The following is a 14,285-nucleotide window of genomic DNA, read 5'->3' as shown; positions in this document are numbered from 1 at the left end:
TGGAGAATTCTCAGCTATACTTTTTTAGATATTAATTTTCCATCATTCTTTCTTTTTTATTTATTTATTTATTTATTTTTTAATTTTTTATTTTTTATTATACTTTAAGTTCTAGGGTACATGTGCATAACGTTTATATCATGTATAACTCCCCAATGCAATCCCTCCCTCCTCCCCCCTCCCCATGATAGGCCCCAGTGTGTGATGTTCCCCTTCCCGAGTCCAAGTGATCTCATTGTTCAGTTCCCACCGATGAGTGAGAACATGCGGTGTTTGGTTTTCTCTTCTTGTGATAGTTTGCTAAGAATGATGGTTTCCAGCTGCATCCATGTCCCTACAAAGGACGCAAACTCATCCTTTTTGATGGCTGCATAGTATTCCATGGTGTATATGTGCCACATTTTCTTAATCCAGTCTGTCACAGATGGACATTTGGGTTGATTCCAAGTCTTTGCTATTGTGAATAGTGCCGCAATAAACATACGTGTGCATGTGTCTTTGTAGTAGAGTAATTTATAATCCTTTGGGTATATACCCAGTAGTGGGATGGCTGGGTCATATGGTACATCTAGTTCTAGATCCTTGAGGAATCGCCATACTGTTTTCCATAATGGTTGAACTAGTTTACAATCCCACCAACAGTGTAAAAGTGTTCCTATTTCTCCACATCCTCTCCAACATCTATTGTTTCCTGACTTCTTAATGATTGCCATTCTAACTGGTGTGAGATGGTATCTCATTGTGGTTTTGATTTGCATTTCTCTGATGGCCAAATATACAAGAAAAAAACAAACAACCCCATCAAAAAGTGGGGAAAGGATATGAACAGACATTTCTCAAAAGAAGACATCCATACAGCCAACAGACACATGAAAAAATGCTCGTCATCACTCGCCATCAGAGTAATTTTTTTTTTTTTAATTTGTAGTCACCAGAGGATATCTCTTTATTTCCTTTCCAGGTACATATTAGACCCTTCAGAAAATGACATGTTACCCATTATCTCTTGTTTGTGCAGGAGGGGTGTGGTCCTGGCTTAGCTCAGTCTGCCAGATTGTTGCACCTGGGTCTCTGTTGATTTCACTTTCAGGTAGCTGTCCATTTAGTGGCAGAGATGGCTCTTGGCAGCGCCTGGCTCGGGGGTCCTTAGCATCCCTAGTAATTCCCCTAAAGGTTTGGATTTGGCTTTCTTGGTTCACGTGCTTCCTCTGGGCAGGTTACTGTGTGTGTGCACAGTGTGGAGTTCTCACTCTTCCGGCTAAGGCAGAGTGCTTCTCCAGGAGGAGACTTCCATGGAAAGCCCTGCCAGGTGGGCGCAAAGTCCAAAGAGAGACTTTGTAACCAGAAGATGGAGGTGACAATGTGGACAGGCTGCCACGCTTTGTTCCATTTATTCAACATTGTGGTTATTGTGACTTACCGAGACTGTATAACCACCATGGAGAACAGTATAGGGTTTCCTGAAAATCCAAAAATAGATCTACCATATGATCCAGTGGTACTAATCTGTTCTAACATTGCTATAAAGAACTACCTGAGCCAGGTGCGGCCACTCACACCTGTAATCCCAGCACTTTGGGAGGGTGAGGTGGGTGGATCACAAGGTTAGGAGATCGAGACCATCCTGGTCAACATGGTGAAACTCCGTCTCTACTAAAAAAATTACAAAAATTAGCTGGGCGTGGTGGTGCATGCCATGAATCCCAGCTACTCAGGAGGCTGAGGCAAGAGAATCGCTTGAACCAGGGAGTCGGAAGGTTGCAGTGAGCCAAGATCGCACCACTGCACTCCATTTTGGTGACAGAGTGAGACTCTGTTTAAAAAATACAAAAACAAAAACAAAACAAACAAACAAAAAACTACCTGAGACTGGGGAATTTATACAGAAAAGAGGTTTATTTGGCTCATGGTTCCACAATCTGTACAGGAAACCTAGCTGGGGAGGCCTCAGGAAACACAATCATGGCAGAAGGCAAAGGGAAAGGAGGCACATCTTCCATGGCTGGAGAAAGAGCGAGAGAGCAGAGGGGGAGGTGCTATGCACGTTTAAGCAACCAGATCTTGTGAGCACTCACCCACTATTACGAGAACAGCAAGGGGGAGCTCCACCCCCATGATCCAATCAGCTCCCACCAGGCCCCTCTTCCAACATTAGGAATTGCAAGTAGACATGAGATTGGGGCAGGGACACAAATCGAAATCATATCAGCAGTCATTCCACTCCTGGGCGTGTACCCAAAGGAAATGCCATCAGTGCCTTCAAGAGCTGTCCACACCCATGTCTACTGCAGCACTGTCCACAATAGCCAAGGTTTGGAATCACCCTAAGTGTCCATTGGCGGATGAATGGAAAAATAAAATACAGTGTATGTACACAATGGAGTACTATTCAGCCATAAAAGTCAGTGGAATTCTTTCATTTGCAGCAACGTGGATGGAACTGGTGAACATTATACTAAGTGAAATAAATAAGTCAGGCACAGAAAGTCAAATATACATGATTTCACCTCTATGTGGAATCTAAGAAAACATGGAACTTACAGTATCAGAGAGTAGAATGGTGGTTACTGGGGGCTGGGGGTTGTAGAATGGTGGTTACTAGAGACTGGGGGCGGAAGGTGGGGGGAAATGGGGCGCTGTTGTTCAGAAAGTACAAAGCTTCAGTTATCATCGGAGGGTCAACAGACAGCAGGGTGACTATAGTCAGTAATAATGTATATCTGAAATTTGCAAAGACAGTAGATCTCAAGTGTTCTTAAGACAAGAAAATGGAAAGCATGTGAGGTATTGGATGTGCTACTCAGCTTGATTGTCACGGCCATTTCATAGTGTGTACATATGCAAAAGACCATGTTGCACACACTAAATATCTACCACTTTTATATTTGTCTTTCCTCCATAAAGCTGGAACACAGAGTGCCCACCTGAAGCCTTCAGCATAGAGCCTTGCCTTGCACCCCAAGTCACTCCTGCACCTGGAGCACATGCCAGGCCAGGTGCCAGCAGGTGCACACCCCAGTGCTGCCCAATGGCTGTCCCCTCCTTCCGGTGAGAAGGAGCCCACTCTCTCTTTCTCTCCGGTGGGCCTCTCCTTCTGACGCCACTAACTGACTCGTCTCCTGGGCTAGTACTGGAGGTGGCCTCTTTCCCAGAAGAGCTGAGAGATGCAAGAGAAGCCGGGTTCATGGGGCCCTATGCTGTCCAATGATGACCTAAGCTGTGCAGTCAGGCAGACAGATGCCTTAATGGGGCTCCAGCGTAGTCAGCAGCCGCACCTGGCACGTCCTCTGGGGATATGGCACTTGGAAAGGAGCGACTTGTAGGAGGATGAGTAAAACACCATCCACTATGCGTGTCAGGGGAGGAGTCCAAGGCCCTGGATCAGTAAGGCTGTCACCCAGTCCAACCCCTCACGTCCTCCTTGGGAGGGGTGGCAAGGGGATGTGACCTCTGGCATCAACGTATCAATGTGCCCTACAGCAACAGCTCCATGACCAGGCCCTGCTGGTTGTCCTGTGCTGCCATGTCTGGACCTCACTGATGCTAAGTTGGAGGATAGTCAGGGAGAGGCCATGTTTGCCAAGTGAAATTGGGAATTACATGAGTGAGACCAAAATCTGGAATTCTCTCTCTCCCTCTTCTCTCTCTCTCTCTGTCTTTTTTTTAGATAAAATTTTAGTCTGTCATCCAGGCTGGAGGGCAGGGTATGATCTTGGTTCACTGCAATCCTGACCTCCTGGGCTCCAGTCATCCTCCTACCCCAGCCTCCCAGGTAGCTGGGACTATAGACACATGCCTGATTAATTAAGTGGCAGGCTAATTTTTGTATTTTTTGTAGAGATGAGGTTTTGCCATGTTGCCCAGGCTGTAAATCTGGAATTCTGAGTCAAGGTGGAGGACCTGAGAGAGCTGGGGACATTTGGGAGGGAGGAACGGGCTGAGCGTGCAGGGGGCAGACAGGGATGGGGTAAGAGGTGGACCCTGGCAGTGAAGCCAGATTCTGAGGCCAAGGAGCCATCTCGAAATGACCCAGATTAGAAATATTGTTTCCGAAGCGCCTCTGGGTTCTGGCACCAAGGGAGAGTGAGCTCTGGCCTGGCTGTCAGGGGGGCAGGGACTCTGCCTTCAGCCGCTTTGGCTGCTGGTTTGGCTGAGCCATTGCACGAACAGCACCCCCGGATGCACCCGAGGAGGTGAGGCTCTGTGGACTGGGTGCCCTGTGAGCGAGAGGGGAGAGGTCTCTGAGGTTTGCACAGTGCCTGTCACTTCTCAAAGCACCTCCTTCGTCCTGACAATTTAGTAAGGGAGGTTGGGTAGCCAGGGTTGTTCCCATTTTATAGAGCAGGACACTGAGCCTCAGGGAGGGAGAGGGAAGCCGGTGGAGCTGGGCAGAAGCCTGTGGAGCTGGGTAGAGACCGGCGGGTTTCCCAGCAAACATGTCTTCTACATCTTCTGGCTGAGTCCTCCGCTCAGGTCAGGAGACCTCGGCCTGGGCCAGGAGGTCCGATTCTGGGATGCGAATGTGGTGGGGCTATTGCCATAGATACCAGTATGGTCACCAGCCTGAAACCCTTGAGCCATGGAGAGATCAGACGGTGGTCCCCACTCCTCATCCTGGAGCCTGGCAGAGACGCTCAAGGAAGAAGGTGGGCTGACCAAGTGTGCCTCTCCTTTCTTCAGATCCTGCGCAGCTCGGGTGCTGTGGAGGAGGACTGTGCTCATCAAGGAGAGAGTGACAGAGAGTCCAGTGGGAGGAACGCAGGGTCAGGGTGGTCTGCTTCCCAGAGTGTCCCTGGGGACCTCTTTGCCTCTTGGAGCCTCAGTTTTTCCAAATGTAAAACCAGGGCAGCTCTTCAAGCCGCTGGCCAGTGACACACAGAGACAAGTAGATAGGGACACCAGGGCAGATTGTTCCAAAAGCGGCGAGCCGGCCTTTTCAGCGCTGGTTCCACACGGACTGTCCTCCTGTGGGGGCTGGAATCGGCTGGTGCGATCCGTAACATTCTGGTGGGAAAATGTCGTCAGGCCTTCTGCAAACATACAAACTGTTTACCCCCCACAGACCCTGTCTTTGCAGTGGCACCATGCACTCAGAATAAACCAGTAACCCCCACTTGATGCTGCCTGCTCTGGAAACATGTCTAACTTGGTTATCTGGCTGCAAACCTCCAGAAGTTTCAGAAATAAAACGACAGAAAGGGGAGGGATTCTTAGAGGTTGGCTTCATGAAGGGAAGAGATTGAAAAATGATATAAGCTGAGCGAAGGGACTCCCTGCCAGCAGTCCGGGGACACCCCACCACTCACGGTGCTCAGCTTGCTCCTGCCTTCAGTCCAGCGAGGCCTCGCAGTTGTGGAAAGCAAGGAACAGGCACGTGAGGAAGGCGGCTTTGTCCAACGTGGGCTTCAGGGATGCAGAGAAATGTTGTAATGCTTCTTGAGAAACATTTGCCTCCAAAATGGTTGACATACAAGACATTTTAACATTTAGAGGAAGGTTAGCCCCAAGTTTCCAGTATTAGTATCCTCCTAAGAATGGCGAGAGCTCCCATCTCAGAGCTCTTCAGGAACACAAGGTGACGACCAGCCCCTTTCCCAACCCCGAGGTGGCAGACGGAGGGAGCTGGAGCCAGAAGCTGCCTGCCCCTTGCCTCCCTGTAGGAGCTGGGGCTGGGAGGAGAGCTGGGGGTAGGGAGTGTGCCTGTGAGGCAAAGCTTCTAGATGTCAAGGAGAAACGGGACTGAGTGAAGGCTCAGCCAGTCTCGAGTGACCCTGGAGAGCTGGGATCTGCTGGTGTGTGGGCCCAGAGATTTTCTCTGCGTCTACTCACTTTCCAGCCCCAACCCTGACCCTGGCCCTGGCCCTGAGACCTCCCTGCAGAGGTCTCCTGCCTCGGTGCTCCCTGGTGTTGGATGAGCAGCCCAGGTGGTCCTGACAAGGAGTGAGAGCAGTTGCTGCCCTGGTGTGACCCATGCTGCTGTCTTCAGCCCAGCAGGTATATCCTGCTCTGGGACTTTGCTGAGATGGGCTTGGCATGTCCTTGGGTCAAACACTGCCCTGACCCTGCGTTCGCTTCAGTTTCCGGGAGAAGAGAATCTTCCAGAGTGACAGAGAAGGGCCAAAGGATGTTTGAGCTGGAGGGAACCGAGGCCCCAGCCAGTCTCATCAGGTTTTCAACTTCGGCTGCACATTAGAATCATCTGGAAAGTTCTAGAAAAATGCCTCTGCCTAGCCTCACTGCCAGAAGCCATGATTTAATTTGTCTGGGATGGAGCCCAGGAATTATCTTCCAGGTGATTCTGATGTGTAGCCAGGGTTGAGTTTCACGGATCCCAAAGCTGTGAGCCTGTGTGGCTCAGAGTGGGGAAGTGAGTTGGAGGAGGGGCCGTGGTGCTGGCCTCTGATGGCCTCATGCCTTCGGCCCACCACGCCTTGCTCCTTCTCAGAGGCTACGGGTTTAGGCTTTGCAGTAATTTTTAAAAATACCAGTTCTGGATCTTGCAGGCATTTAGAGTCCCCCAAACAATTTCTTCGGTAAATCCTGAAAACAACCTTTTATACAAACTTCTGTGCATCTCAGCAGAAACTAACAGCAAAATAGAACTTGGCTTAAGCTCTGGAGACATTTGAAATCTTGGCTAGTTGCACAATGATGTCTCGTGGCATTTTGGTGTCCTGGGGACCCTTTGTGGGCACGGCCGCAGTGGGGTCTCTTTGACTGGCTGTCCAGCCGCACCTGCTGGGAACCTGAGGCCAGGTCTGCACCACCTGCGTCGGAACTCCCAGGCAGTGCCCTGGGAACCTGCCTGTCCCTGCGCTGAGTGGTGACAGCTGGTGGGTTGTCCCTCCCATCATGGAAAGTTGCTCCCAAGACAGCCTGCGGCTTCCGACACGCAGTGGCATTTGTGATGGACAGTGCCAAAGCCTGGGGACACTCGCTTCCTCCTGAAAAACCAGTCTTTGGTTCTGCTGCCTGGGAAGTCCAGCCATGCCTCCACCCTGTCCTATTTGGGGCCGAGTGGGAAGCACGCAGCTGGGGCCAGGGACACGTCTGGGGTGACAGAGGCCTCTGGCAGCTGGCGTCCTGAAGGCCAGAGGTTTGCAAGTGCACTGTGAGTTTCCTGCTCTGTTCTTTAAGGAGAGCTTGGTTCTCAAAAAAGTGCCATTTGCTAGATGAGGCTCAGTGTGTGGGGACAGAGTGCTCCAGAGGGACCTGGGGGGATGGGAGGACAGGGGCTGCCCAGTGGGCCAAGCTCCATTCATAGCCTGCTAGGTCACTCCTTAAGCCCACGGCAGGAATTGGTTGGTGATTTTCTGGGTCCATGAGCTGTCATTTAAAAAAACAAAAGATTTTTCAAGATGGAATTTGCTCACCATACATTGACCCATTTGAATTGTGTAATCCAGTGGTTTTTTAGCATATTCACAGATACGTGCAGCCATCACCACAGTTTCAGAGCTTTTCATGACCTCCAAGAGTAACCTTGAGCTCTAACCCTCCCTTCCCCCGGCCTCTCCCCGTGGATCCACTCTCCGGCTCTGCAGATTTCCCTCGTCTGGGCATTTGGCATGAGTGAAATGGCACAATGCGAGGTCCCCGTGGCAGCTTCTTTAGAATTGTCACAGAGCACGATGCTTCCAGGCTCGCCTGTGTTGTGGTGTGCGATGGGGCTGCTTGTCACTTTGTGGCTGAGCGACACCACAGGGCATGGAGGAGCGTTTCGTGTATCCATGTGTCCACGACGGACGTTTGTGTTTTCTCCACTTTTGGCCGTTGTGAGCCGTGCGACTGTGGCTGGTGATGTGTGCAGCTCTCCTGGGTGTGTGTCTAAGTGTGTATTCCTCGACTGGAATCTGCGTTCGCTTTGCAGGAGCCAGGTCAGCAGTGGAGGCTGAGTGAGGGGTGAGGCCTCCTTCAGGGGCTGGGTGGCAAGAGGGGAAGACCCTCGGCCAGTGGCCGTTCTCAGGGTTTCCCTCTGCAGAGCCTGCCCTTTATCATGTTGGCCTCTGAAGACAAACAGTGACTGTCTCTGAGTTCCCTGCCCTTAGTAAGGGTCTCTGAGTTCCTTCCTGTAATTCGTTTTTTGGTAGGAAGGGGCAGTCAAGGTCTTGCTCTGTTGCCCAGGCTGGAGTTCAGTGGTGCAATCCTGGCTTACAGCAGCCTTAACCTCCTGGGCTCGAGCGATCCTCCCATCTCAGCCTCCCACCTCAGCCAGTACTGGGAGCACAGGTGCACACACTGGGCCTGGCTATTTTTTTTCTATGTTTCGTAGAGATGGGGTCTCACTATGTTATCTAGGCTGGCCTTGCACTCCTGGGCTCAAGCGATCCTCCTGCCTTGGCCTCCCAAAGAATTGGGATTATGGGCATGAGCCACTGTACCTGGCTCCTTCCTGTAATTCTTACAATTCCTACATATAATAAAAATTATTTACAAAATGATATGTTTAGAGATTATACGCAGGAAATGACTCCTATACATAATTTCCTGGAATTCTCGTAACTCCTTTAGTTTGGTCCAAAATGATGGACCAAAACGCACTGTGAGGAGACTTCTGAGCCACAGGGAAGGCCTCGGTGCCTGTAGACGGTGAAGACACAGGCGAGGCCCAAGGGGTATGGCATGGGGCCCGACTTGGGCGGCTGCCCTCCCTCCCCCAGCTCAGGCTCCCCTAGGCCCGGTGACTTCCAGTCCAGGCTCCTGGTCTGGGCTCCTAGGAAACCTACCAGTGCTCCTTGTATCTCTAGGCCTCAGTTTCCTTAGCCTTGAAACAACACACACGTTGCCATTGGATAAGTGTGTATCTTCACATCTCTCAGGTCCTCGCCGCCAGCACCTGCCCACACCTCCTCAGCATCCCTAGTTCCAGCCATGCCCAGGGCACCCTCCCCAAGAACCTGTGACTGCACCTGTGGGCAGGCAGGCCACGGGCTTAGTTTCTGGGAGCAGCCCTGGGCCCAGGGCAGACGGCTGCTGGAGGATAAGCCCCTCGGTTGCCCCCAGCCCCTGATGGGCTGACCCAGCTGTGTCCTGTGCTGAACACCAGAGCTCCTGGCGGGACAGCCCCCCTGTCTGCCCCAGGGGCCTGCCCATCAGTCACCCTGCATCGACTCCTGGGGTCACCTCCCTATAACTGCTTGCTCTGAAATCCTTGTCTTAGGAAACTAAGTTGAGACAAGAATTCCTTTAAACATCCCTCCGTGTCTTTTGTTGCTCCTGGACAGCAGGGGCTTGGGGTGATTGTATCTGCATAACCTTCCCTTGGCTATTCTTGCCCGGGCCCCGGGCCTCTCTGTTCTGTTGTTGTGGAGACAGATTCTTCTTGCCCTTTGTGGTTGAGTCAGGTAAGGGAGTCCTGTTTATCCATGAACACACGGCACTTGGCACGAACATTAATGGGTGGAGACAAGGTGTGAGCGCGGCTCTGTCGGTGACTGTCACCTGGCGGGGAGCACGCCGTCCTCCTTGAGCCCCACAGACAGACACACCAGAAACACAGGGCAGCTTCACAAGATGAACTTGGACAGGGAGGAAATCTGTCAGGGCAGAAGTCAGCGTTGCGTGAACTCACACACGCCCCTCTCCATCCCCAGACAGCAGGAAGTGACTTGAGCAGGGCAGCCCTGAGCTGCCAGCCTGGGGTCCTGACCTCAGGTGGGTGCTGATGTCTCTGGTGGGCTTGTTTCCTCCTCTGAAAACAGTCATTGCACCTTATCGTCCAGCTGGAGGCTCAGCTTGTATCGGACGCCTCTCAGCTGCACAGGGATGGTGAAGGTCCTGTGTGTGGGGCCTGGCCAGCAAAGCCCCTGCCAGGCTTGATACCCACCTCTCAGCTACACAGGGCAGGTGAAGGTCCTGAGTGTGGGGACTGGCCAGCAGAGCCCCTTGCCAGGCTTGATGCCTACTGGTGCATGGCCCAGGCTGTAGAGGGGTGCGACAGGGCTGGTGTCTGAAGGGTCTGGTGTCTGCTGAGGGGCAGGCAGTGGCCAGGGGACACCAGCAGGCTCTGGCCCTTGGTAGCTGGACATGGGCCTCTGGCTGTGTAGCTCAGAACTGGTGTGAAGCTGCGGTCTCCTGGGCTGTCTCTCCTCCTCCATCTAGGGAGGAGACGCTGCAGCACAGCAGGCTGGAGAGGCCTGTGGAGGCTGCCGTGGAATGGGAAGGGTCTCGGGGAGGAGCCTCTGTCTAACATGCCTCCCAGATCCCACCTTGTCCCCCAGCCCCAGCTCCTAGCCCTGGTGTAGGCATACAAAGGATATTTAATAAATACTTGTCAAGTATTTGACGAATTTTAAGTGATGTCCCAAAGCCTCACCAATGAAGACATCGCTGGAACATAATGTGAGCGGATTCATCTGTCTCTATGTGGTTTTAGCCAGGATGGTCCAGGACGCTGGGGTTGCACTGACTGTTTTGCCTGGGAGTACATATTTTCTTCTTCACGTTGGCTCCCTGGGCCTTGCTGGCAGGGATGGGCTTTGAGTCACAGTGTGTATGTGATAATACCCATTTCAACTAAGAGAAACCTAATCACAGAGCCAGCTTTTTGTTGGAGTTTTTGCCAGCTAATTGTTCAAATAATGACTCTTCTCAACTTTGCTTTTCTTTTTTTTAAATTTTATTTTTGTTTATTTTTTATATTTTTGAGATGGAGTCTTACTCTGTCTCCCAGGCTGGAGTGCAGTGGTGTAATCTCGGCTCACTGCAACCTCTACCTTCAGGGTTCAAGTGATTCTCCTGCCTCACCCTCCTGAGTAGCTGGGATTACAGGTGCCTGCATCACACTTGGCTAATTTTGTATTTTTGGTAGAGACAGGGTTTCACCATGTTGGCCAGGCTGTTCTTGAACTCCTGGCCTCAAGTGACCCACCAGCCTCAGCCTCTCAAAGTGCTGGAATTATAGGCATGACCTACCACACCTGGCCGACTTTGCTTTTCATAAAGGGTGACAGAGGCCAAGACCTTTCAAACATGCTCACCTCTTGGGCATTGAGGCCCCTGCATTGCCTTCCCATTTCTTTCCCTGTGATGCTGGGCTGGGGCTCAAGAGGGAGATCCGGTGTGGTCCCCCCTGATCTCTGTGGCCTTGGGAAAGCCACTTCTCAGCTACATGCTCTTATTGTAAAGGGGGAGAGTGTCCCTTTACTATCCCACAGGTTTGCCTGTGGCTCAAGGAATGCATACAGTGGGTGTAAAAGTGAGATAATCAGTAGAGAAGAGAATTGACCAGTCCAGAGACACAGAACTAATGCCAAGCTCATGAGTATTGTGGGTGATTGTAGGGCCTGCTTACTTGGTTTTTGATGCAGGTTGTCTTGGAGCACAAACAAATAAATGCAGCCAGAATTTGCTCTTTTCTTTTCTTTTTTCTTTGTTTCTTTTTTTTTTTTTTTTTTGACGGAGTTTCAATCTTGTTGCCCAGGCTGGAGTGCAATGGTGTGGTATCGACTCACTGCAACCTATGCCTCCCGGGTTCAAGCGATTTCCCTGTCTCAGCTTCCCAAGTAGCTGGGATTACAGGCATGCACCACCATGCCCAGCTAATTTTGTATTTTTTTTTTTTTTCAGTAGAGATGGGATTTTACCATGTTGGTCAGGCTGGTGTTGAACTCCTGACCTCAGGGGATCTGCCCTCCTCGGTCTCCCAAAGTGCTGAATTACAGTCATGAGCCACCACGCCTGACCTTTCTTAAGTTGTTCATGATAGAGTGGATCTTCTTTCAAAGCAGTGTTCAGTGCTTCAGATTTTTGGGAGGTGAGACAGAAAATTGTGGTTCAGGATGTCTCAAAATGATGGTTCTAGAAAGCACTGCAACTGGAAAGTGACTGAACGGAGAGGCTCCTAGAGAAAATAGAGTGGCTTTGCTTGTTTTCTGGAATCGTTTGTGATAATAAAGGTTTAAAGCTCAATGAACTTTAAATTATTTCTAAATGAATTAGAAATAAAAATTAATGGATGTAATTCCCTCCATGCTAAGCTTATGACCTATGGAATTTTCTTAAACTGTGGCATCTCCTATCAAATGTTATCAGGTAACAAAAATAAGTGAACACATGAAGCGTGGTAAGTACTCGGTGAGAATCTTTCCAAAAATAATTAAGTTAGGTTCTTAACCTAAGTTAAGTGACTTATTTTTGGTGGACACGTGTCCTTGTGACTGTGACTGATTGTATACAAACTTACAAAGTCAAACACTCAATGAGTAAACCATTTTACCTCCTATAACTGCATTAGATCAGTACGTTTGTCACGATAGTCTTAAAAACTGCTGTGTCTATGACAGCTCCTTTGTGGGGAGGGCATGAAAGTGGGAGGACTCGGCACTGGATTCCATGTTCACCACAGAGCCCAGGAGCTCTCCTACTATTCTGTGGTTAAGGATTTAGGGTCAGACACATGAGCTCATTTTACTGGGATGCTGGAGGCCAAGCTCCAAGTCATAGTGCGGATGGCTTATTATAAAGTTAGAGCAGAGATGTGGCAAGCCAACAGCGTGAATCAGACTTCTGTGAAGTCAGCAGTTCTTTACTTACTGTTTCTTGATGATGGTAATCTGGGTGAAGCTATGCAAATATGCTAAGCCAAGTCATTAATGTTGGTGATCTGGAGGACTGTGGCCATCTCAGAACCATTACCTCTGGGGACTATTACCCAGTTCCTGGTGAGGGAGGCTGGCTTTCGGGTACCACACATCTCAGGGGGGCAGAACCTGCTCAGTGTGCAGTCGCAGCACTGGGTTTGTTCTTCAGATAGATTCTCTGCTGCCATCGCAGGAGTGTTTTATGATGGTGTCCATCATGCTGTCAAAGAAGAAATCTTATCTTCTCTCATTACTCAATATACAAAGGACCGGGATTTCCACTTGGCCCATGTTCCTGTTTACCTGAAGACCGTTTTCCCCTGAACTCTGATAAAGTTCATTTGCAGCTATGTGCAAAGACAGACCAAACTTCTAATGCCCAGCATGCTTAAATGCTCATATACGAAGCTCTGCTCTCAGCTAGGAGGACCTTTGTGGTGTAGAGGCTTTGGTGAGGAGAATCAGAGGTCTGGTGGTAGAAATGACCAAGGAGTCTTGAGAAGATATTCCTTCCAGAAGTTAGCACCACCACCGGCTCCCTGTCCTGGAAGCTTCCTGCACCTGTTTTCCTTCGTGTCACAGAAAACCGGAAGAGTTTATTGGAATTTGTGAGCAGTTTTCCACTTAGAGTTCACAGACTCTCAAAGTGTATTTTGTATGCATGTGCATTTCAGCCAAATTCAGCTAGGTCCTATTTTAAGCAGATCTGAGATATAATCAAAACAAAACATATCTATTTGGAGGTATACTTGCTTTCAAAAGGGATGGGCTAGTAGGTGCCTTTTAATAGTAGGTTCCCCAGTGCATATACCTGTGAGTCTGTTAGCTCTCCGAGGCTTCAAAAAGTGTGAGATGCGCCAGCGAGCGGGCACACACACACCCCTAGCAAGGAAAGAACACCGATTTTTCTTTATCTAATACACTTGACCACACACATCCTCATGAGTGGTTTTTCCTTCGAAGTCCTCACCTTGGGAAGCCGAGCTCTTCTGTAGTTTGACTGTGCTGGACAGCCCATTGCAGTCACCGCATTTGGCTTCTGACACCTTTGGTTGCTTCAGAAGATGAAATTCATCCTCAAAGGACCAATCTTGGTCACTTCTGAGGATATGTGAAAAGTGTGCCTCAGATTCTGAACCCAGGTGTTATCGCTGCAAGATTGGAACGGGAGCCTGTTTGGAAGGACAAACCTGCTCAGAAGGAGTGGCTGCCTGGGTAGAGAACGTCCGAGTCTCTGCTGTTGTCAGAACGGAGTGTGTTTGTTCCACGTGGGTACCTGTCCCCATCGATATAAAGGGCTGGAGCCTCAGAGATGGAATGTAACTCACACGGTCACTTAGCCGGCTCAGGCGTCTCCGGGTACCTGGGCGCCTTCTGGACTGTGCTTTCGTTGGATTTCTCTGCCCTTCTTGACAAGTGACTGTTGAAAAAGTATCTCACTTTTAGGTTTTCTTATGTCATCTCTGGCAAGCTGGGTTCTGGGTTACATGGCATTGGAGTGCAGCCTGCTTGGCCTGGTTTCATTGAAGACCAGTTCTTGGCTTTGTGGACCAGGCCCTATGCCTCCCTGCAAGGTGAGTGACGTCCCGTTCTTTCCTTGCCTGCCTCAAAGGGAGGACGATGCAATCCCGCGGGCACACGCGTCTCGGGGTGAAGGTCCACGCACTGACCAATATGTGCAGACAACAGACCGCCCCGTGTTGA

Source organism: Trachypithecus francoisi, unplaced genomic scaffold (genome assembly GCF_009764315.1).
Source record: "Trachypithecus francoisi isolate TF-2019V2 unplaced genomic scaffold, Tfra_2.0 Lachesis_group4, whole genome shotgun sequence".
Lineage (NCBI taxonomy): Eukaryota > Metazoa > Chordata > Mammalia > Primates > Cercopithecidae > Trachypithecus > Trachypithecus francoisi.
Note: the sequence above shows the minus strand (reverse complement) of the source record.